The 23,439-nt window shown below is 46.2% G+C and overlaps 1 protein-coding gene across 3 annotated transcripts in view; it reads right to left on the bottom strand.

The window, feature by feature from the left end:
• The window catches only part of IL34 (interleukin 34), a 77,317-nt gene that overhangs the window by 35,259 nt on the left and 18,619 nt on the right, over window positions 1–23,439 (bottom strand). The window contains exon 1 of one of the 3 annotated variants that reach the window (XM_055299178.2): window positions 19,926–20,029. The exons of the other annotated variants lie outside the window; for them this stretch is intronic. The gene's annotated coding sequence lies outside the window, so the exon portion shown is untranslated. Of the gene's footprint in view, window positions 1–19,925; window positions 20,030–23,439 lie in introns of those variants that run through there. 3 annotated transcript variants of the gene reach the window in all.

The following is a 23,439-nucleotide window of genomic DNA, read 5'->3' as shown; positions in this document are numbered from 1 at the left end:
CTCCAAAACATTATATAAACAAAGCTGAGTATAACAGGATAAAGATTCTTTGGTTTTGTTTTTAACATATTAAAAAAACATTTAATATGTTTTGTTTTGAAAGTTAATAAAAACAAGAATAAACTGGAAAAGACTGTAGTTTTTTCTAACTCGGTGGGAAAACCCAGTTTCTATTCTCCCTGACAACAGAAAGGACTTTCAGCTGGGTTTCTTAGAAGAGACTCAAACCAATAATTTCTTACTGCAGGAAAGGAGACTTAGGCCTATGGGTACTGGCCCTGTCCATGTCCACAGACCATGTCCACAAAAGTCCACAGTAGCTATTGGCTCAGTCAAAGGAGCTTCTCCAGTTGGGGGCACAAGACACTGAAAAACCAAAGAGACTTTCTTCTAAGAGTGCAAGGATGGTTCAATATTAGGAAGCTTCTTAATATAACATAACACAGTCAGTCTTCTGTGTCCATGGATTTTGCATCTTCAGTTTCAACCAACCATAAATTGAAAATGTAGTTTAGGCTACCATATGATCCAGCAACCTCACTGCCAGGTATATACCCAAAAGAAAGGAAATCAGTATATTGAAGACATATCTGCACTCCCATGTTTACTGCAGCACTGTTCACAATAGCCAAGATTTGGAAGCAAACTGAGTGCCCATCAGCAGATGAATAGATAAAGAAAATGTGACCCGAGCTTGGTGGCTCACTCCTGTAATCTCAACATTTTGGGAAACTGAGACCAGAGGATCACTTGAACCCGGAAGTTTGAGGCCAGCCTGGGCAACATGGCGAAACCCCATCTCTACAAAAAAATATAAAAATTAGCCAGGTGTGGTGGTGTGCCTGTAGTCACAGCTACTTGGGAAGCTGAGGTAGGAGGATCAATTGAGCCTGGGAGATTGAGGCTGCAGCGAGCCATGATTGCACTGATCATGCCTTGGTGGCAGAGTGAGATCCTATCTCAGAAAAAAAAAAAAAAAGAAGAAGAAAGAAAGAAAGAAGAGGAGAGGAGAGGGGAGGGGAGGGGAAGGGAGGGGCCAGGCACGGTGGTTCATGCCTGTAATCCCAGCATTTTGGCAGGCCAAGGATGGCAGATCACCTGAGGTCAGGAATTCGAGACCAGCCTGCCCAACATGGTGAAACCTCATCTCTACTAAAAATACAAAAATTAGCCAGGCATGGTGGTGCACACCTGTAATCCCAGCTACTCGGGAGGTTGAGGCAGGAGAATCACTTGAACCTGGGAGGCGGATGTTGCAATAAGCTGAGATCACGTCACTGCATTCCAGCCTGTGCGATAGAGAGACTCCATCTCCAAAAAAAATTAAAAAGAAAGAAAGAAGGAAAGAAAATGTAGTACATATACAGAATGGAGTACTATTCAGCCATTAAAAGAATGAGATCTTGTCATTTGTAACCACATGAGTTCATCATTATGTTAAGTGAAATAAGCCAGGCACAGAAAGATAAACATTACATGTTTTCACTTGTATGTGGGTGCTAAAAATTAAAACAATTAAACTCGTGGAGTTAGAGAGTAGAAGGACAGTTACCAGAGGCTGGGAAGAATGGTTGATGGGTGGGAGAAAGTGGAAATGATGATTGGTTGGTACAAAAATATGGACAGAATGAATAAGAGCTAGTATTTGATAGCACAACAAGGTGACTAGAGTCAATAATTGTACATTTTTAAATTACTGAAACAGTATAACTGAATCATAACACAAAAGATAAATGCTTGAGAAAATGGAGACCCCATGTACACTCATGTGATTATTAAGCATTGAATTCCTGTATCAAAATATCTCATGTACCCCATAAATGCATATATCTACTATGTACCCACAAACATTTCAAATTAAAAAAAAAAGAAAAAAATGTAGTGAGGCCTACAATGATTGTTTCTGTACTGAACATGTACATTTTTTTGTCATTACTCCCCAAACAATATAGTATAACAGCTATTTATATAGTATCTACGTTGTATTAGTTATTATAAGTAATTTAGAGATGATTTAAATTACATGGGAGGGTGTAAGTAGGTTATATGCAAATACTATGCCATTTTATATAAGGGACCCGAGCGTCCATGGATTTTGGTATCTTTGGGGGGTTCTGGAACCAGTTCCGCAAGTGTACAAAAGGACAACTGTAGTAGCTTCTGGAAGATCTGTAAATGCTAGATAAAAATCAGGAAAAGTAGGAATTGATGGATAATTACCTAACATGATAAAATACCTCAACCTCAGATAAAGGCCAGCATTTTGCATAACTTAGAATCACTAGAGGCATTCCCACTAAAGAAAGAAGCAATACAAGTATGCTCACTACCATTATACAGGAGGTAATAGCCAATGCAATTATATCAGCAAACGAAATTAGAGATACAAGAGTTAAATAGGAGGTGAAGTTATTTCCACTTGGAGATGAGATGATTATAAATCTAGAACATCCAAGAGAATCAACTAACAAACTACTGTAAACAATAGCCAGGGGCCAGGTACGGTGGCTCATGCCTATAATCTCAGTGCTTTGGGAGGATCACTTGAGGCCAGGAGTTTGAGACCAGCCTGGGCAACATAGCAAGACCCTGTCTATACATAAAAAATACAAAAGTTAGTTGGACACAATGATACATGCTTGTTGTCCCAGCTCCTTGGGAGGCTGAGGTGGAAGGATCATTTGAGCCCAGGAGTTCGAAGCTATAGTGAACCGTGATTGAGCCACTGCACTTCAGCCTGGGCAACACAGTAAGACCCTGTCTCAAAAAAAAAAAAAAAAAGGCCAGGTGTGATGGCTCATGCCTGTAATTCCAGGACTTTGGGAGGCTGAGGCTGGTAGATCAATTAAGGTCAGGAGTTCAAGACCAGCTTGGTCAACATGGTGAGACCCCATCTCTACTAAAAATACAAAAATTAGCCAGGCATGGTGGCAGGTGCCTGTAATCCCAGCTGCTTGGGAGGCTGAGGTAGGAGAATCGCTTGAACCCGGGAGCCGGAGGTTGCAGTGAGCCAAGATCATACCATTGCATTCCAGCCCAGGCAACAGAGCGAGACTCTGTCTCAAAAAAAAAAATAAAATAAATAAATAAAAACCCACACACTAGCCAGTTAGAAAAGAGACCACTTACAATAATAGCAAAAAATGTAAAATACCTAGAAATAAACTTATCAAGAAATGTGCAAGATATATACTAAAAAACTGTAAACAATGCTAAAGGACACAGAAGAGTTAAACAAATGGAAAAAGATATACTGTGTTCTTGGATGAGAAGATTTAACATCATAAGTAGGTCCAATTCTCTGAAGTTAATGTATAAATTTAAAGCAATCCCAATGCATTTCACAAGACAGTATATTTAAATGGCCAATAAACATATAATAAGGTGCTCAACCACAATTAATTACCACTACACACACACCAGAGTGAATAAAATTAAAAAGACCAAAAAAATCCAAGTGTTGCAAGGATGTGAAATAATTGGAATTCTCAGACATTTCTGGAAGGAAGGTAAATTGTCACATATCTACTTGGAAAACAGTTTGGCAGTATTTTCTGAAATTGAACATGTGCATATCCCACAGCTTAGCAATTTCTTTCATAAGTAAATATCCAACAGAAATGTGTATACATGGGCACCAAAAGCCATGTGTTACAATGTTCATGGCATGTAGATAAATAAACCTCACAAATAAAATGTTGAGCAAAAGAAACCAGATACCAAAGAATACACGTATTTAAAGTTTTTAAAAAAACACAGCAAAACCAATCTATGACAAGAAATAAGGGCCAGTCACAGTGGCTCACACCTGCAACCCCAGCACTTTGGGATCTGAAGTAGGCAGATCGCTTGAGCCCAGGAGCTCGAGACCAGCTTGGACAACATAGTGAGACGCTATCTCTACAAAAAAATAAAAAAATTAGCAAGGCATGGTGGCTTGTGCCTGTAGTCCCAGCTACTTGGGAGGATTGCTTGAGTCCGGGAGACAGAGGCTGCAGTGAGCCTAGATAGCACCACTGTGCTCTAGCCTGGGCAACAGAGAGAAACCCTGTCTCAAAGAAAGAGAAAGAAAAAGAAGAGGGGAGGGAAGGGGGAAAAGAGGGGGAGGGGAGAGGAGGGATGCACCTTTGGAGGGAGGGTGGGATAGTGACTGTGTGGGATCTGGTGGGGGACTTCTACACACTGGTAATAGTTGCAAGGGTGTGTTCACTTTGTGATAGCTCATCAAGCTGTATACTTCCAATTTATTTACTTTTCTGTATGTGTGTTATACTTCAGCTTTCCTGTGTGTTTGCGTAATTAGATATTAGATTTTAAAGTTCAAATGGAAAAAAATGAGCAAGAATAGCCTGAAAGAGCTCAAAATATAAGGGGAACATCCCTTTCATATATTAAAATATATTTTTTAGGGCCAGGCTTAGTGGCTCAGGCCTGTAATCCCAGCACTTTGGGAGGCTGCAGTGGAAGGATCCCTTGAGTCCAGAAGTTCAAGATCAGCCTGGGCAACATAGGGAGACACTGTCTCTATAAGAAATATATATATTTTTAAATATTATCAACCTTAATAAACGAAACAGTGGAAACTTGAATGAACATGAATAGAAAGAGAAACTAATGGAAAAGAGTAGCAAGTTCTGAAATAGACTCAAATACATATAGAGAAAAGAGATCATGATAAATGGCTTATGATAAAATAGCTTCTCAATTTAGCTGAAGAAAGTCATCTGGAAGAAAAAATAAAATTGGAGCTACTCCTCAGAGCACACATCAGGATAAATTCCAAAAGGATCAAAATTTGAATATAAAATAATAGAAGAAAACATAGGACACATCCTGTTTTTGGCCGGGTGTGGTGGCTCACGCCTGGAATCCCAGCACTTTGGGAGGCTGAGGCAGGCAGATCACCTGAGGCCAGGAGTTCGAGACCAGCCTGATGAACATGGTGAAACCTCATCTCTACTAAAAATACAAAATTAGCCAGGCGTGGTGGCACATGCCTGTAATCTCAGCTACTTGGGAGGCTGAGGCAGGAGAATCACTTGAACCTAGGAGGCGGAGGTTGCAGTGAGCCAGGATCGCGCCATTGCATTCCAGCCTGGGCAACAAAAGCAAAACTCTGCCTTAAAAAAACAAAACAAACAAACAAACAAAAAAAAAACACACACATCGTGTTTTCATAAAGTGGGAAGGTTTTGGTATCTATGATTAAACATTCAGAAACCATAAAAGACTGATAAATTTGACACCATAGAAATAACAACTTGATGTACTAAACCAAAAAATTAACAAAATAAAAGAGACACACTAAACTAAATGCAATTTATATCAAAGGCACAAAAGACTAATCTCACTAATATGTAAACAGCTCATAGAAATAAAAAAGAAAAAGCCAACAATGTAATTTTAAAAATAAGCAAAACAATATGAGTAAGACAGTCATAGAAAAATACATAGGCCTTAAACACATTATAAATTAAAAACTTTTAATAACAAATTTAAATTAAGACTACATTGAGTCACTGTTTTTCACCTATCAGATTGGTAAAAATCCAATAATATAAATCCAATTTAATGTGTTGGCAATGATGTGGGCAAACTAATTTTTCATCCAAAGCTGATGGAAGTGCAAATTGGTATTAACCTTATGGAGTGGAAATTGGCAATATCTCTCAAATCACAAACGCAGATACTTAGCAATACCGTTTCTGGGAATTTATCCTGCATATACAGTATGCACCTGCAACAGGCCACACGTATGAGATTTTTCATCTCATCAGCGTCTGTGATAGCAGATGGTATAACCTGCATGTTCACCACGCAATAGTATAGCATGATAGATTCAGTAAAACAAGCAAGACACTGAACGGTGTGTTTTCTATGTTGGAAGCTGTGTTCAGCAGAGGTGGCAAGGCTTTTATCTATAAATATCTGTGGAACGGTTTTGAGGGGGGGCGGATGTTTTTTATTGAGACAGGATCTCAATCTGTCACCCAGGCAGGAGTGCAGTGGTGCCATCTCAGCTTGCCACAACCTCCACTGCCCGGGCTCAAGCGATCCTCCCACCTCAGTCTTCCGAGTAGCTGAGACCACAAGTGTGCACCACCACACTCAGCTAATTTTTTGTATTTTTGGTAGAGATGGGATTTCACCGCGTTGTCCAGGCTGGTCTCGAACTCCTAAGCTCGAGTGATTTGCCCACCTCAGACTCCCAAAGTGCTGAGATTACAGGCATGTGCTACCGCGCCTGGCCCTTTCATCTATCTATATCTATATATTTGTATATGCTTGCATTTGCATAAAGTGAACATATTAGAATAATTCACACTAAAGCGTGAAAGATTGGCAACTCAGACACTTTTCAAAGACAGTGTATCTTTATTTTATTTTATTTATTTATTTATTTTGAGACGGAGTCTCGCTCTGTTGCCAGGCTGGAGTGCAGTGGCACAATCTCGGCTCACTGCAACCTCCACCTCCCTGGTTCAAGCAATTCTCCTGCCTCAGCCTCCCGAGTAGTTGGGATTACAGGTGAGCGCCACCACGCCCGGCTAATTTTTGTATTTTTAGTAGAGACGGGGTTTCACCATGTTAGCCAGAATGGTTTCGATCTCTTGACCTCTTGATCCACCCGCCTCCGCCTCCCAAACTGCTGGGATTACAGGCGTGAGCCACCGCACCTGGCCAGTGTATCTTTAAAACAACATGTTTGTTAACCCAAATAAGTCTAGAATTCGATGGACTTTTTGTCAGGGTAGTAAAATAAGTTGCAAAAATGCATACACTGTAAGTCCAGAGATTTGGGGGGTAACGGGGGAGCCATAGATCAGGAGTTTCTCAGTTTTCCTGAGGATCAGCTCTGATTAGATTAGACCCAATAAAATAAAAACAGTTACCCGGTGAGGCCGGTTATGGGACAGGAGCAGGAAGAAAACTGTTCGCTATAGTTCTATTTTACATGATGTTGAAACCATATGAATTTATTCTCTAATCAAAATACTAAGCAGTAAAACAGAGGAGCTGCAGTTCATCAGCTCCTGAGCCTTGGGCAAGACCTACAAGATCTACCCCAGCTCCTGTTCCAACAGAGCCTCTGTCATTTATAATCAAGGAACAAACATTTACAAGTTTTATCACCTGTAATAGCTCACTGACACTTGCCAGAAATGTTTTATGTGAATATTGCTATTGCAAGACATTGTGAGACAGAAAGAGTGTAGGCAATTCACATAACCTCCCTTAAAACACACTTATCTCTTAGGCAGAGCAAAGATAAGGACAGGCAACATCATGAAATTGCTGTGAAAGGCAAGTGTGTGCACATTTCTGAAAGCAGCACAAAAACAAAACAGATTCCGCATTCAGCAGCTGCACCACAGCTACACCTCGGCTACCATCACTGTTGAATCTGAGCTTCCATGCTTCTCAAACCTCAGCGGGCTTAAGAACCACCTGCAGAGGCTGTTAAAAACACAGGCTCCAGGCCCCTCCCTCAGACATACAATTCAGTAGGTCAGGGGCCCATGAACTTGCATTTCCAGCATGCTTTGTCTCTCGGATGATACTGATGGGGCTGGTGCAAGGACCACATTTGAGGAGTCTGCTCCAGAGAAGGGTTCCTCAAACTGTGCCATGCAGACACATTACCTGGAATCTTGTTAAAATGTAGACTCACTCAGAAGGTCTGGGGTAGGGCCTGGGATACTGCACTTCTTCTTTTTTTATTTTATTTTATTTTATTTTATTTATTTTTTTTTTGAGACAGGGTTTTGCTCCATTGCCCAGGCTGGAGTGCAGGGGCATGATCACAGCTCACAACAGCCTCAGACTCCTGGGTTCAAGCAGTCCTCCCACCTCAGCCTCCCGAATAGCTGGGACTACAGGCGTGCAGCACCACGCCTGGATAATTTTTTCTTTTTTAAGAGACAAAGTCTCGTTGTATTGCCCAGGCTGGTCTCAAACTCCTGGCCTCAAGCAATCCTCCTGCCTCAGCCTCCCAGAACACTGAGATTACAGGGGTGAGCCACCATGTCTGGCGGGACTCTGCATTTCCTTCTTTTTTTTTTTTTTCCTGAGACAGAGTCTCACTCTGTCACCCAGGCTGGAGTACAGTGGCACGACCTCAACTCACTGCAACCTCCACCTCCCAGATTCAAGCAATCCTCCTGCCTCAGCTTCCTGAGTAGCTGGGACTACAGGTGCACACCACCATGCCTGGCTAATTTTTGTGTTTTTAGTAGAGATAGGGTTTCACTGTGCTGGCCAGGCTGGTTTCGAACTCCTGACCTCTGGTGATCCACCCACCTCGGCCTCCCAAAGTGTTGGGATTACAGGTGTGAGCCACCACTCCTGGCTGGACTCTGCATTTCTAACGAGCTCCCAGGTGCTGCAGATACCACTGGTCTGCAGACCACACTTTAAGTACCAAGGTTCCGGAATAGCCAACTCCAATTGTTCCACAGATGAGGAAACTGTGCCTTGGAAAAGGTAAGTGACTTGCCCAAGGGCACTTGCACAGTAAGGGCGGAGACCAGGTGAGGCCCCACCCAGTGTGGCCGCCATGCCTCAGGAATACCGCCCCACCCCTGAACCCATGTCCCCAGGTCTATGCTACAAGCCTGCCTGAGCCAAGAAGGGATGCCAGCCCTTCAGAACATGGCATGAAAATTTATTAAATCATGCACAGTCCTTCACTCTCCGGAGAAATAAACCACTTACCAGGGAGATTAGTTCCAACCACCAGCCTCTGCAAAAATACACTTTTGACAAAATTATTTTTTCAGTTGCATCACCTTCACTTCCAGTGACACCCCTTTGACCAGCCCTGCTGTGGGAACCTGAAGAAGACGACATGCATTTCTCAACAGATGTGGTCTAAGGCCGGGCGCGGTGGCTCAGGCCTGTAATCCCAGCACTTTGGGAGGCCAAGGCAGGCAGATCATTTGAGGTCAGGAGTTCGAGACCAGCCTGGCCAACATAGTGAAACCCCGCCTCTACTAAAAATACAAAAATTAGCTGGGCGTGGTAATCCCAGCTACTTGGGAGCCTGAGGCAGGAGAATCGCTTTAACCTGGGAAGCAGAGGTTGCAGTGAGTTGAGATCGTACCACTGGACTCCACCCTGGGCAACAGAGCGAGACTGTCTCAAAACAAACAAACAAACAAAAAACATGTGTTCTAATTGCGGGGAGAAGCAGAAATGGGGGTGGGGAAGCTGATCTTGGGGAAGCTGAGGAATCCCTCCTGAGCCCCGAAGGCTCCAGATTTACACTGTGTGCGTTTTTCCAGCTCACTTTATACCCTTCAAAAAGTCCATTCAATTAGAGGCTGATGTGGGTTAACAAGCACTTTCTTTTCAGGATGCATCGCTTCTGGGAGGGTTCTGAGCTCACAATCTTTCACACTTTAGTGTGAATCATTCTAATACAGAGGGAAACGGAGTGGAATTCAGGAAACTAAAGTCTCTGGAGTAATTACCGCAGAGTGGGCCTTACTTGAGATCCAGAGCTTCATCTGGGAGCACTACCTTGGATGAACCACAGCTTGGGCCTTGGCCTCTGCACCATATTCACCATTCACCAGCAGATCCCCCTAGCCCCCAGCCCCGAGTGCCTTCAGGCTGTGAGTAGTTTGTGGGCCTGGCTCTGCCAATAATTTGCTATGTGACTTGAGGAAATCACACAGCTTTAGAGACTCTTAAAGCTGGAAGGAAATGCCCCCAGGGGTCACCTGGTTCCATGATCCCAGAACCCCAATTTCTAGGCTACAGAACACACAGCCCCTATGGGCCTATTGGAGGCTGGCTCTCCCGGAAGCAGAGCCTGAGACAGGCTTTGGGCTTCACATGATTAATGAAGGGAGGGAACCTCAAGAGAGAAGGCTTTTATTTTTAGACAGGGTCTCACTGTATTACCCAGGCTGGAGTGCAGTGGTGCAATCATGGCTAACTGCATCCTTGACCTCCTGGGCTCAAGCAATCCTCCAATCTCAAGCAATCCTCCCGCTCCTCCCGAAGTGCTGGGACCACAGGTGTTTGTCACCACATCCAGCTATTTATTTATGTATTTATTTATTTAAGACAGAGTCTTGCTCTGTCACCCAGGCTGGAGTGCAGTGGTGTGATCTCGGCTCACTGCAACCTCTGCCTCTTGGGTTCCAGCGATTCTCCTGTCTCAGCCTCCCAAGTAGCTGGGATTACAGGTGCCTGCCACCACGCCTGGCTAATTTTTGTATTTTTAGTAGAAACGGGGTTTCACCATGTTGGCCAGGCTAGTAACTTTTTTAAATTTTGTGTAGATATGGGGTCTCACCATGTTGCCCCAGGGTGGTCTCAAACCCCTGAGCTCAAGCGATCCACCTGCCTCAGCCTCCCAAAGAGCTGGGATTACAGGTGTGAGCCACCGCACCCCGCCTGAAGGCTATTTTAAAATAGCACCACAGTGTTGTTCCATTTGAGGCAAAGAGGTCAGGCTTTTGCACCCCTAATTCAGTCAGTGGCCCCGCTGCAGGTGTAGAATGGTAGAAACTCCCAGGTATCTCCAGCAAGGTGGCGGGGAGAAGGACACGAATCTGCCATACCTGGCAGCCCTTCCCCCTTCACAGCAACTAGGAAGTGGGTACAAGAGTGAGTTCCGGCAATCTGGGGGCACCAACCCTTCCTTCCAGTTCCAAGAGCCTCTCACATGTGTTTTGAAATACAAAGCCCCTGAGCCCAGGAATTTGAGACCAGCCTGGGCAACATGGAGAAACCCATCTCTACTAAAAACAGAAAAATTAGCCAGGCGTGGTGGTGCGCACCTGTAGTCCCAGCTACTCAGGAGGCTGAGGCGGGAGGACTGCCTGAACCAGGGACATGGAGGTTGCAGTGAGCTGAGATTGCGCCAGGCCACTGTACTCCAGCCTGGGCCACAGAGCAAGACCCTGTCTCAAACAACAACAACAAAAAGAAGAAAGAAAGGAAAAAGAAGCCCTCAAAATCACAAAGGACGGAAGGGGAGGAAAGAATGCAAGCATTTTTTTCATTTCCAGAAGAATCTTGGAATCTGCCCTCAGAATCAACCCTAACTGCTCCCCGTGGCTTCCCGGCAGGCTTGAGGAGGCCCCTCCTTCCTCCTCACCCCAGCTCCACCCACTGTCCCGCACCGACGGCTGCTCCCTGAGGACTTTGCCTTATCTCTTCCTGGAATATTCCGCAAGAGATTTCTCCCCAGCTGGTTTCTTCTTGTCAGCTCAAACATCACCTCCATAGAGATGCCTTCTCTGGCCGCCAGGCCACCCCTGTCACACCCTCTTCGGCACTTTCCACACAGCACTGGCCACTCGATGTTACCCTAACTGCGTTCAGTCGCGTGTTGTGTGTCGGTCTCCCCACAGGAATGACCACAGGCTCTGGGGACAGAGCCTGGTTCTGGTGTCATCATTGTGTCCTCAGAGCCTGGCACCTGCTTGGCACGTAGGAAACTCTGTAACTTCTGTCAAATCATATCCGAGTGAATGAACTGGACACATGGGCCAGGTGCCAAAATTCCAGCAGAGAAGGAGAACTGGGTCAACTGAACACTCAGCACTCCCAGACGCTGGAGGAAAACAGGCACAAGACTAGGATGGGGACGAAGGAGAGAATCCACCAAGAGTTTTATTGGCCCTTTGATTCCTCCCTCCTCTCCCAGATCCCTCTCTCAGCTCCTACCTTGGAAAGGCGTTCACTTTTTTTTTTTTTTTTTTTTTGAGATAGAGTCTCGCTCTTTCGCCCAGGCTGGAGTGTAGTGGCGCAATCTTGGCTCAATGCAACCTCCACCTCCCGGGTTCAAGCGATTCTCCTGCCTCAGCCTCCAGAGTAGCTGGGATTACAGGCGCCCGCCACCACACCCGGCTAATTTTTGTATTTTTAGTAGAGACAAGGTTTTGCCATGTTGGCCAGGCTGGTCTCAAACTCCAGACCTCAGGTGATCCACCTGCCTCGGCCTCCCAAAGTGCTGGGATTACAGGCATGAGCCACCACGTCTGGCCTGATATTCACATTTTAAATGGTGCAAACCTCTCAAAACATCCAGAGGCATCTGGGTTCCAATTCTAGCTACAGATCTGAGCCTTTCTCTCCCCATTGGCACCTGCAAGAGGCACAGTGACCATGCCAGCCTCATGGGGTTGCTGAAAGTACTGGCCTCATGGGTAATATCACTCACTCAGGCACAGGTCTCTGCAAATTGAAACCAAGGCAGGATAAATCCCTACCCCTCAGAGCAGCCATACACACCTCCAGGCTGCAGTCCCAGACAGTCTCTGCCTCAGTGCACCTGTCTCTGGGCACCTGTGAGATCCCCTAATATCCCCCAGCATTTCCCAGGTGCCAGGCACTGTGCCATGCACTTGGTACTCACTTGCTTGTTGCTTGATCTGCACAGTGACATTAATTTATCCTGGAAACCCCACACCTCCAAGTGTCATCATCTCCATTTTACAAACAGAAGACTAAGGCTGAGAGATTAAAGCACTGGTCCCAGGACTTACAGCTTGCGAGCTGTGGCATAAGATTCAAGAACCCCACTTGCAGGCCAAGTGCGGTGGATCACACCTGTAATCCCAGCACTTTGGGAAGCAGAAGCAGGCAGATCACCTGAGGTCAAGAGTTCAAGACCATCCTGGCTAACATGGCGAAACCCCGTCTCTACTAAATATACAAAAATCAGGTGGGCGTGGTGGCGCACACCTGAAATCCCAGCTACATGGAAGGCTGAGGCAGGGAGAATTGCTTGAACCAGGGAGGCGGAGGTTGCAGTGAGCTGAGATCACACCACTGCACTTCAGCCTGGGCAATGAAGCAAGACTCCATCTCAAAAAAAATAATAAAAATTAAATAAACATAATTTTAAAAAAATAAATAAAAATAAAAAATAAAAGAACCCTGCTTTCATCTCATTTATTTAAGTGGCTTGTCACCATTGGCTCGTGTCACATGGAAGGATGGCATGATTACCTCCATTTTGCAGAGAAGGGAAGCACAATTTGAACCAGGTCTGAGCAGCGACACCTGCCCCCATACCCCGCCCTCCTCACTGCCTGAGCTCTCCCTGGGGCCAGGTCTGCTTCTCAGCTTCCCAGATGCAGAGACTGAGGGGTGACGCTGAGGTGCAAGTCTGCGCACTGAACCCATGATGAGCCCCAGGTGCCTCTCCAGGCGAGAGAGAGAGGCAGCAGAGCCTGCCCCACCTGCACCTGCTGTGGGAAGCAGTCGCCTGCACAGCCTTGGCCTCAGGCTCACCTGGGCTGACTCACCTGCGCTGCTCAGAGTTGGCGGCAGAGGCTGCAGTGTCTGGAGGTCAGCCCTCTCCCCACCCTTGATCTGTGCCTCCTCCCTCCCTCTACCGGATGACCAGGCCCCAAACTGGGTTTTACTGGGGAACCAGACCCAACATGTGCTGGGGCACCTAGATCCCTGTATCCTAATCTCCTAATCCCATATGCAATTTCAGGAACAAAGAATTAGTTTAATATTTGAAAATCAAGGCCGGTCATGGTGGCTCAAGCCTTAATCCCAGAACTTTGGGAGGCCAAAGCGGGTGGATCAGTTGAGGTCAGGAGTTCAAGACCAGCCTTGCCAACATGGTGAAACGCTGACCCTACTAAAAATACAAAAATCAGCTGGGCATGGTGGTGCATGCCTGTAATCCCAGCTACAAATGAGGCTAAGGCAGGAGAATGGCTTAAACCCGGAAGTCAGAGGTTGCAGTGAGCCGAGAGCATACCACTGCACTCCAGCCTGGGCAACAGAGCAAGACTCTATCTCAAAAAAAAAAAAAAAGAAAAAGAAAAAAAGAAAATCAATCATTGTAATTCACCATGTTAACCAACTAAAAAAAAGAAAAACCGGCCGGGCAAGGTGGCTCACACCTGTAATCCCAGCACTTTGGGAGGCCAAGGTGGGCAGATCACCTGAGGTCAGGAGTTCAGGACCAGCCTGGCCAACATGGCAAAACCCCGTCTCTACTAAAAATACAAAAATTAGCCAGGCATGGTGACCCTCGCCTGTAATCCCAACAACTAGGGAGGCTGAGGCAGGACAATTGCTTGAACCCAGGAGGCAGAGATTACAGTGAGCTGAGATCATGCCACTGCACTCCAGCCTAGGCAACAGAGCAAGACTCTGTCTCAAAAAATTAAAAATTAAAATTAAAAAAAAAAGAAAAACCACATGGTCATCTCAGTGGTGCAGAAAGCCTGTGACGAAATCTAACATTTATCCCCAATAAAAACTCTCAGCCAATTATGCAGAGAAGGGAACTTCCTTAACCTGAAAAGGGGCATCTTCGAAAAATTATGGCTCCACAGTAAAAGACTTAGGCATGCTCTCCAAGATCAAGATCTCAAGACAAGACAGTGATGTCCACTTTCATCCCTTCTATTCAGCTTTGTGCTGGAGACTCCAGCCAGTGCAATCAGGCCAGAAAAAGGGGGAGGGATGCATATTGGAAAGGAAGAAGTAAAACTATCTTTATTCCGAGATGATAGGATCATCTATGTAGAAAATCCAGCCGGGCGCGGTGGCTCACACCTGTAATCCCAGCACTTTGAGAGGCTGAGGAGGGTGGATCACGAGGTCAGGAGATCGCGACCATCCTGGCTAACACAGTGAAACCCCGTCTACTAAAAAAATTAGCTGGGTGTGGTGGCGGGCGCCTCTAGTCCCACCTACTCAGGAGGCTGAGGGAGGAGAATAGCGTGAACCCAGGAGGCGGAGCTTGCAGTGAGCAGAGATCGAGCCACTGCACTCCAGCCTGGGCGACTGAGCAAGACTCTGTCTCAAAAAAAAAGAAAAGAAAAGAAAAGAAAATCCTAAGGAATCCATAAAACTGTAAAGCTAGTAAATGAATTCAGCAAGGTTGCAGGACACCAGATCAACATAACAAAAATCAATTTTGTTTCTACAGTCTAGCACCAAAAGCTGGAAACAACCTAAATATCCATCAGCAGATGAATGGGTAAAAAAATTATGGTATGTCCATACAACAGAATACTGCTCAGCAATAAAAAGAACTGTCTGGGCACGATGGCTTACACCTGTAACCCGAGCACTTTAGGAGACTGGGACAGGAGGATCATTTGAGCCTGGGAGTTCAAAACCAGCCTGAGCAACACAGTGAGACCTTGCCTCTACAAAAAATACAAAAATTAGCTGGGCATAGTGGCACATACTTGTGGTCACAGCTACTCAGGAGGCTGAAGTGGAAGGACCAATTAAGCCCAGGAGGTTAAGGCTGCAATGAGCCATCACTGAGCCACTGCAAACTAGCCTGGACAACAGAACGGGATCTTGTCTCAAAAAAAAAAAAAATCTAGAAAATCCAAATGAATCTACAGTGACAGAAAACAGATCAGTGGTTGTTTGGGGGTGGGGATGGTGGTTGTTTGGGGGTGGAAAGTGGGGAGAGAGGAACTACATGAAGGTTTGAGGGAATTTGGGCAGTGATTAATAGGTTCACTATCTTGATTTATGATATACATATTTATTTATTTTTATTTTTATTTTTTGAGACAGAGTCTTGCTCTGTCGCCCAGGCTGGAGTGCAGTGGTGCGATCTCAGCTCACTGCAACCTCCACCTGCCAGGTTCAAGTGATTCTTGTGCCTCAGCCTCCCAAGTAGGTGGGACTACAGGCACCCACAACCACCCCTGGTTAATTTTTTGTATTTTTAGTAATGACGGGGTTTCGCCATATTGCCCAGGCAGGTCTCGAACTCCCGAGCTCAGGCAATCTGTCCGCCTTGGCCTCCCAAAGTGCTAGGATTACAGGAGTGAGCCACTGCGCCTGGCCAATATGCATATTTAAAAGTTACCAAGTATGCACTTTTGGGCAGTTTATTGCATGTAAATTTCTTCCTCTAAAACTGGGACAAGATAGTGATGTCTGCCTTCACTCCTTTTATTCAGCACTGTAAAAAAAAAAAAAAAAAAAAAAAGGCCAGGTGTGGTGGCTCAGGCCTGTAATCCCAGCACTTTGGGATGCCGAGGCAGGTGGATCACCTGAGGTCAAGAGGTTCAGACCAGCCTGGCCAACATGATGAAACCCCGTCTCTACCAAAAACACAAAAAATTAGCTGGGCGTGGTGACAGGCGCCTGTAATCCTGGCTACTCAGGAGGCTGAGGCAGGAAAATCGCTTGAACCCAGGAGGCAGATGTTGCAGTGAACCGAGATTGCGCCGCTGCACTCCAGCCTGGGCAACAAGAGTGAAACTCCATGAAAGAAAAAAAAAAGAAGAGAAGAGAAGAGAAAGGAAGAGAAGAGAAGAGAAGAGAAGGTCTCATTGTAAAAAAAATAATAATAAAAGAACCTCAATAAGCTGTTTTCTTAAATTGCTTATAAACTGAGGTATCTAGAAAAGGCTAATTCATAAAGGCAGAAAGCAGCATAGAGGTTACCAGGGCTGGGGAGAAGGGAAGAGGAGTTGTTTAATGGGTAGAGTTTCGTTTGGGATGATGAAAAGGTTCTGGAACTGGATAGCGATGATGATTACACAACACAGTGAATGCACTGATGTGACTGAATTGTACACTTAAAAATGGCTAAGATAGTAAGTTTTATGTTTCATGTATGTATTTACCACAATAAAAAGTTATTTAAAATTTTGAATCACATAGAAGTGGACACTTGCATTTGATGAGAAGGAAGAGGGTCCTGGGCTCTTCTCAAACTCCTGAGGGGCCTCTTGTCCTCAGAGACTCAGAACAGCCTTTCTTCTCACAGGACCGACAGGCTTCCCCTCTCCCAGGGCAAGGCCCTCGGGATCCTTTGCTCCACAGACTCAGGATCCTCAGGGGGTCAGATCTCCACCTCTGCAGTCCCCACCCCTCTGCCTGATGACTGACTGGCCTCAGCCCCTTTGCACCTGCTGTTTCCAATAAGCAAAATATCCTTCTCACTTCCCCCACCAGCCTAATCCTGACTCTGAGAGGCCTTGCCTCCTCCCTCACCAGCAGCAGAACCCCCCCAGACACACACAGACATGCACACACACAGACATGCACACACACACACACATGCACACACACACATGCACACACACACATACACACACACATGCACACGCGCACACACACATGCACACGCGCACACACAAACCCCCAGGATCTCTGACTTTATCCCTTGAGCCACAGGAAGCTGCCAGCCTCTCCAAGGGGCTGCCTTTCTGTGTCCCCAGGCCCCCGGTCCCTTCTCTTCCTTTAGCCTACTGAAAGTATCCTGCATGTCACTTTGTGCCTGGGCCTCAGGCCGAGAGCTCCTTATCGGACTTTGCCTAACTCCTTTCTGTCTCCTGACTTTTTGAGTCCAATCTAGACCTGGCACGGCTGATCCACTGCCAGGGATTGGGCTGAACCAGTCCCTTTTTTGACTAACCCAGAAATGTCCCTAGTGGAGAACAATGGGGAAAATGGAATTCTTGGTAAACAGAGCATCTTTGTTTCAAATGTGCTGGCAGACAGAGGATGGACTGTGGGGACTTAGGCAGACACCCACAGGCTGCTGGACGCCTGGTTTTGGTTTCCCCTTCCTGACTTGGGACCTAGAGAGCAAATCATTTCCTTACTCCAGGCCTCACTTTACCCATCTGTAAAATGGAACTTGAGAAACTCCTCCACAAATTCAGTGGGGCCAGTGGTGTAGGGGAAATGGGTGTTTGCAGAGGTCCCCACTTGTGAAGACAGTCGTGGGCACACAAGCCCTGTTTGTCTGCAAAGGTTTGTTCCCAGGTTTGGCCTCACATTTTTTTATTTTGGGTTCAAGTCTTGCTCTTCAAAGGATGCTAGTGGGGGACATCCCTGCCCCTCCCAGGGCCTGGCTTACAGGCTTTGCTATTCTGGTTCATGGTCGGATTTGCTGTTACATCTTCCAAAGTGATGGGCAACTGTAATTAAATAATCAATCATTCATTCATAGTTTCACATATTTCTCCTCCACTGGAATAGCAGCCCCACTGAATTCCAGGCACCTCAGAGCTTCACTGAGCTAATTAAAGCAATTAATTCAGGCAGGCACAGTCAAGGGCTGGCATGTCTTTTCTGCTAACATGTATCAACCAGGAAAAAATTGTGGTATGTCCATACGATAGAATCTACTCAGCAATAGAAAGAATCAGGCAGGTGCAGTGGCACACACCTGCAATCACAGCCCTTTGTGAGGCTGAAGCAGGAGGATTGCTTGAGCCCAGGAGTTCAAGACCAGCCTGGGCAACATGATGAGAACCCGTCTCTACAGAAAAAATTTAAAAATTATCTGGGCACAGTGGTGCACACCTGTGTGTAGTCCCAGTTATTCAGGAGGCTGAGGTGGGAGGATCATCTGAGCCCAGGAGGTTGAGGCTACAGTGAGCCAAGATCATGCCACTGTACTCTAGCCTGGGTGACAGAGTGAGACCCTGACACTAAGAAATAAATAGGTCGGGCATGGTGACTCACACCTGTAACCCCAGCACTCTGGGAGGCTGAGGTGGGTGGCTCGCCTGAGGTCAGGAGTTCGAGACCAGGCTGACCAACATGAGAAACCCCATCTCTACTAAAAATACAAAATTTGCCGGGCGTGGTGGCGCATGGCTGTAGTCCCAGCTACTCAGGAGGCTGAGGCAGGAGAATCGCTTGAACCTGAGAGGTGGAGGTTGCAGTGAGCCGAGATCGCACCACTGCACTCCAGCCTGGGCAACAAGAGCAAAACTCCATCTCAAAAAAATAATAATAATAAATAAAAAATAAATAAATGGTATATTTATTATGTTGTATCTAAATTTGAACATGTTTTATAGTGTTTCTCTCCAAACTATCTAATCTTCCATCTGGCTGAGAACTGTCTCTTACATTTCCTTGTTTTTGCATTGATTTCTTTGTCTTTTTTTTCCCCAGTGGAACTACAGCACAGATGTCAGTCACAGGGCCCAGCTCCCTGGTGGCCACATAGGAGATGCTCACGGAAAAACTAATAGAATGAGAGAAAAACAGCGGGGGCTCCCACTCAGGGCTGGGGTTGGGGGGCCACAGAGATGGTGCTGCCTCATTTCAGGGATGTTTGGGGGCCGTGAAACATGGATTCATGCTGGCAATTGCCCCCAGGACAAAGCTGAGGCTACCTCTGCTGGAATAAAATAACTACAGGGAAAAAGATAAGAATAATAATAACAACAATAATAAAATCTGCTGGGCATGGTGCACACCTAGTGTCCTAGCCACTTGGGAGACTGAAGCAGGAGGATCGCTTGAGCTCAGGAGTTCAAGATCAGCCTGGGCAACATAAGGAAATCTCATCTCTAAAAACTAATTAATTAGTTAATTAGTAGTTAATGTTAGTCACTTTATGTCATTTAATCTTCCCTCCCTACTATGGCTACCACCCCTCCCTTGACACATACACACACACACACACACACACACATCAATTCCAAAGCTAGGAATTCTCACTCTCATTTTAATTTATTTTATTTTTGAGACAGGGTCCGGCTCTTTTGCCCAGGCCAGAGTGCAGCGGCATGATCACAGCTCACTGCAGCCTCAACCTCCAGGGCTCAAGTCTTTCCACCTCAGCCTCCTGAGTAGCTGGGACCACAGGCGTGAGCCACTGCTCCCGGCTCACCCTCATTTTAAAGATAAGGAAACCAAAGCTCAGAAAGTTTGGCAACTTGCCTAAAGCCACGCAGCTGGCAAGTTGGGGAGCAAGTATGAAATCCAGATTGCTCTTGCTGTAACTCTACATCCCAGCAATGGTCTGAAAGCAAAGGAAAAGGCCACATTCCGCCAGCCCAGCAATTCTGTGCGGCTCAAAAGCCTGATTGTGAGGCCAAAGGAGCCTGGCCTCCACGGCTCACTGCAACCATGAGGATCTGGTGCTGGAGCGGGGAGACCTGAGTCCTGCAACTTCAGAGTCTCAACACAGGGACTGCATGCCCTACCTTGAGCTTGTCAGGGCAGTCCACTCCAGCTGTAGCCCAGAGCTGCTGGGTCTGGAGAGGAGTGATTCCACTTCACCACAGATGGGTTTGCCATCTTCACTTCCTCAAAAGCTGGAAAGTGTGTGGCCCTTGCCCTTCGGTCTCCCTGAGGCCCTCTCTGTCTGGGCTCAGGCTGGGGCTGGCAGCTCAGTTTCCTTGTCTCTGGCCAGGCAGCCAATTGGACAAAGGCATCCTTGGCTCTGCCAGGGCCATGAGAAGGCCCCTCCCAAGTAAGGGAAAATAGCCTTTCATTCCCTCTGTCCCCACCCCACCTGGGGCTGCTGGGAAACCCAGCAGGAGGCTGGCTTCTGATTAAAAAGGGATTGGGGCCAGATGGCAGTGGCTCACGCCTATAATCCCAGTACTTGGGGAGGCCAAGACAGGCAGATCACTTGAGATCAGGAGTTCAAGACCAGCTTGGGCAACATGGCAAAACCCCATCTCTACTAAACATACAAAAAAATAGCCAGACAGGGTGATCCCAGCTATTCACCAGGCTGAGGTGAGAGAGTTGTTTGAGCCCAGGAGGCAGAGGTTGCACTGAGCCAAGATCATGCCACTGAACTCCAGCCTGGGCGACAGAGCAAGACTGTCTCAAAAAAAAGAAAAAGGAATCAGGCTAGGCATGGTGGGACACACCTGTAATCCCAGCACTTTGGAAGGCCGAGGTGGGAGGATCCCTTGAGGCCAGGAGTTCAAGATCAGCCTGTGAAACATAGCAAGACCCTGTCTCTAAAATTTTTTTATTATTTTTAAATAAATAGATAAAGAGTCAGCCTCTGAGGAAGCACATGCACAGAAGACAGGGGAATGGAGAGGAGGAATGCTGAATCCATGCAGAGTGATTCAGAAACTCTAGGCCCAGTTGGGCACCCTCCCCTCCTTTCTCAGCATTCCCCCACTTCTCTCAACATTCCTTATCTCTCCCAGTATTCTCCATCTCTGTCAGTATCCCTCACTTCTCCCAGCATCCCCTACTTCTCCCAGCATCCCCTGCTTCTCCCAGCATCTCCCACGTCTCTTAGCATCCCCTACTTCTCCCAGCATCCCCCACTTCTCCCAGCATCCACTACTCCTCCCAGCATCCCTGCTTCTCCCAGCATCTCCTCATTTCTCCCAGCATCCCCCACTTCTCCCAGCATCCCCTACTTCTCCGAGCATCCCCTCATTTCTCCCAGCATCCCCTGCTTCTCCCAGCATCTCCTCATTTCTCCCAGCATCCCCTATCTCTCCCAGCATCCCGTTTCTCCCATATACTTTTTTCCATGTCCAAGCCAGAAACAGCTACCAACATATTGTCATATCAACCAGTTACACCTCATTTCCTCAAGCCTAATGCACGAATGATTGTAAAATGCACATTATTTTATGCACCATTGAGAAAGATTGGGGAAAACTGCCAATTAAATTATGATACACCATTCATCCTAATTTCAGAGGGGATGCTAAGATAGGGGGAAGTTAGAATTAGTAGAATGTGGTAAGACTAAGAGCCCCATTGTGCATTTCATATCTTGCTTGGGGCTTACAGAATAATTCCATATGCAGCGCTGTGCTGTCAATGTTTGGTAAGCAGGCACCATGTGCCTACAACCATCCTAGACTTGGGGTTCAGTTCTCTGCCTTTATGGAAATCACAGGGTAGTTGATGATCTTCAAGGCTGATCCAGAGAACATCTACAGAACAGTTCAAGGCTAATCTCTGTGGTGTGGAAATAAATGAAAGAGATGATTGGAGAAGGGATGGATTAGAGTTGGCCAAGGTGGTCAAGAAGGCTTTGTGGCAGGGGGCAGAGAGGGGTAGAGATTTAGACTAGAGGATGAAGGATGGAAAATAGGAATGAGAGAAGACATGGGAAGAGAGAAGTGGGGATAAAGTGAACAAAGAATGGAGATGAAGCTCACATAGCAGATACTCAGGACATCAAGGAGAAGGCTGGGTTTGTCTGGGACAGAGAAGCCATGTCAGGGTGTCAGGGGACTCTACATTGGACAGCCAGGACAAGGCCAGACTACAGAGCAACTTGGAAGCCAAGCAGGGTCAGGTGCTGTGACTCATACCTGTAATCCCAGCACTTTGAGAAGCCGAAGTGGGAGCATCACTTGAGCCCAGAAACTTGAGACCAGCCTGGGCAACATAGGGAGACCCCATTTCTACAAAATTAAAATTTAAAAACCCGGCCAGGTGTAGTAGTGTGTGCTTATGGTTCTAGATTTTTCGGAGGCTAAAGTAGGAGGATTGCTTGGGCCCAGGAGGTCGAAGCTTCAGTAAGCTGTGATCACACCACTACCACTGCACTCTATCCTGGGCAACAAAGCAAGACCCTGTCTCCAAAAAAAAAAAAAAAAAATAGCCCAGGCACAGTGTCTCATGCCTGTAATCCCAGCACACTTTAGGAGGCCGAGGCAGGCGATCACCTGAAGGTCAGGATTTCGAGACCCCAGACCAACTTGGCCAACATGGCAAAACCTCGTCTCTACTAAAAAAAAAAAATACAAAAATTAACTGGGCATGTTGGCACATGCCTGTAGTCCCAGTACTTGGGAGGGTGAGACAGGAGAATCGCTTGAACCCGGGAGGCAGAGGTTGCAGTGAGCCTAGATCTCACCATGAGACTTTGTGAAAGAAAGAAAGAAAGAAAGAAAGAGAGAGAGAGAGAGAGAGAGAGAGAAAGAAAGAAAAAAAGAAAGAAAGAAAGAAAGAAAGAAAGAAAGAAAGAAAAAGAAAAAGGCAGTTCTTGACGTAAGAGGTATAAGACAAAGTAATAAACCTAAGAAGTCCTATTTGCTAATTTCTGCTTGCCAGCAGAATTTCACAAAGTCCCTTGGCTCTCTGACAACGTGCAGCTCTCCAGAAAGATGCTTGAAGACAAAACAGGATAGAGCACTTGACCCCCGCCATCTCTTGCCTGAGTCAGTATGTTCCTTAAAACATGCGTGACCCTAGCCTTGCCTTTTGCTGAACAGAAGATAACATCTCACAAAGTTAGTGATAATGCCTCTAATCTATAACCGGACGGACTCTTACACTCAACCTTGATGTGATTCTACTTTAATGTAACTTCTAAGCAGGCCTGATGTGATTTTGCACCTTCTGAACCCCCACTGCCTGTGTATGAGCTATGAGCTGAAACACTGCCTTATAGCAGTCTGACAGAACTGCTCCTGGACTGCAGGCATCCGTCTATTGTCCTCAGTAAAATTTCCGAATAAAACTAATTTTCATTCTTTAAAAGATTGATTTTTTTTTTTTAATTTTATGAGACAGAGTTTCACTCTGTCGCCCAGGCTGGAGTGCAGTGGCGCGATCTCGGCTCACTGGAGCCTCCGTGTCCTCAGTTCAAGCAATTCTCCTGCCTCAGCCTCCCGAGTAGCTGGCATTATAGGTGTGCGCCACCATGCCTGGCTAATTTTTGTATTTTTAATAGAGTCGGGGTTTCGCCATGTTGGCCAGGCTGGTCTCAAACTCTTGACC

The sequence above is a fragment of the Symphalangus syndactylus genome, chromosome 11 (genome assembly GCF_028878055.3).
Source record: "Symphalangus syndactylus isolate Jambi chromosome 11, NHGRI_mSymSyn1-v2.1_pri, whole genome shotgun sequence".
Lineage (NCBI taxonomy): Eukaryota > Metazoa > Chordata > Mammalia > Primates > Hylobatidae > Symphalangus > Symphalangus syndactylus.
This window is presented reverse-complemented; position numbering and strand designations above follow the sequence as displayed.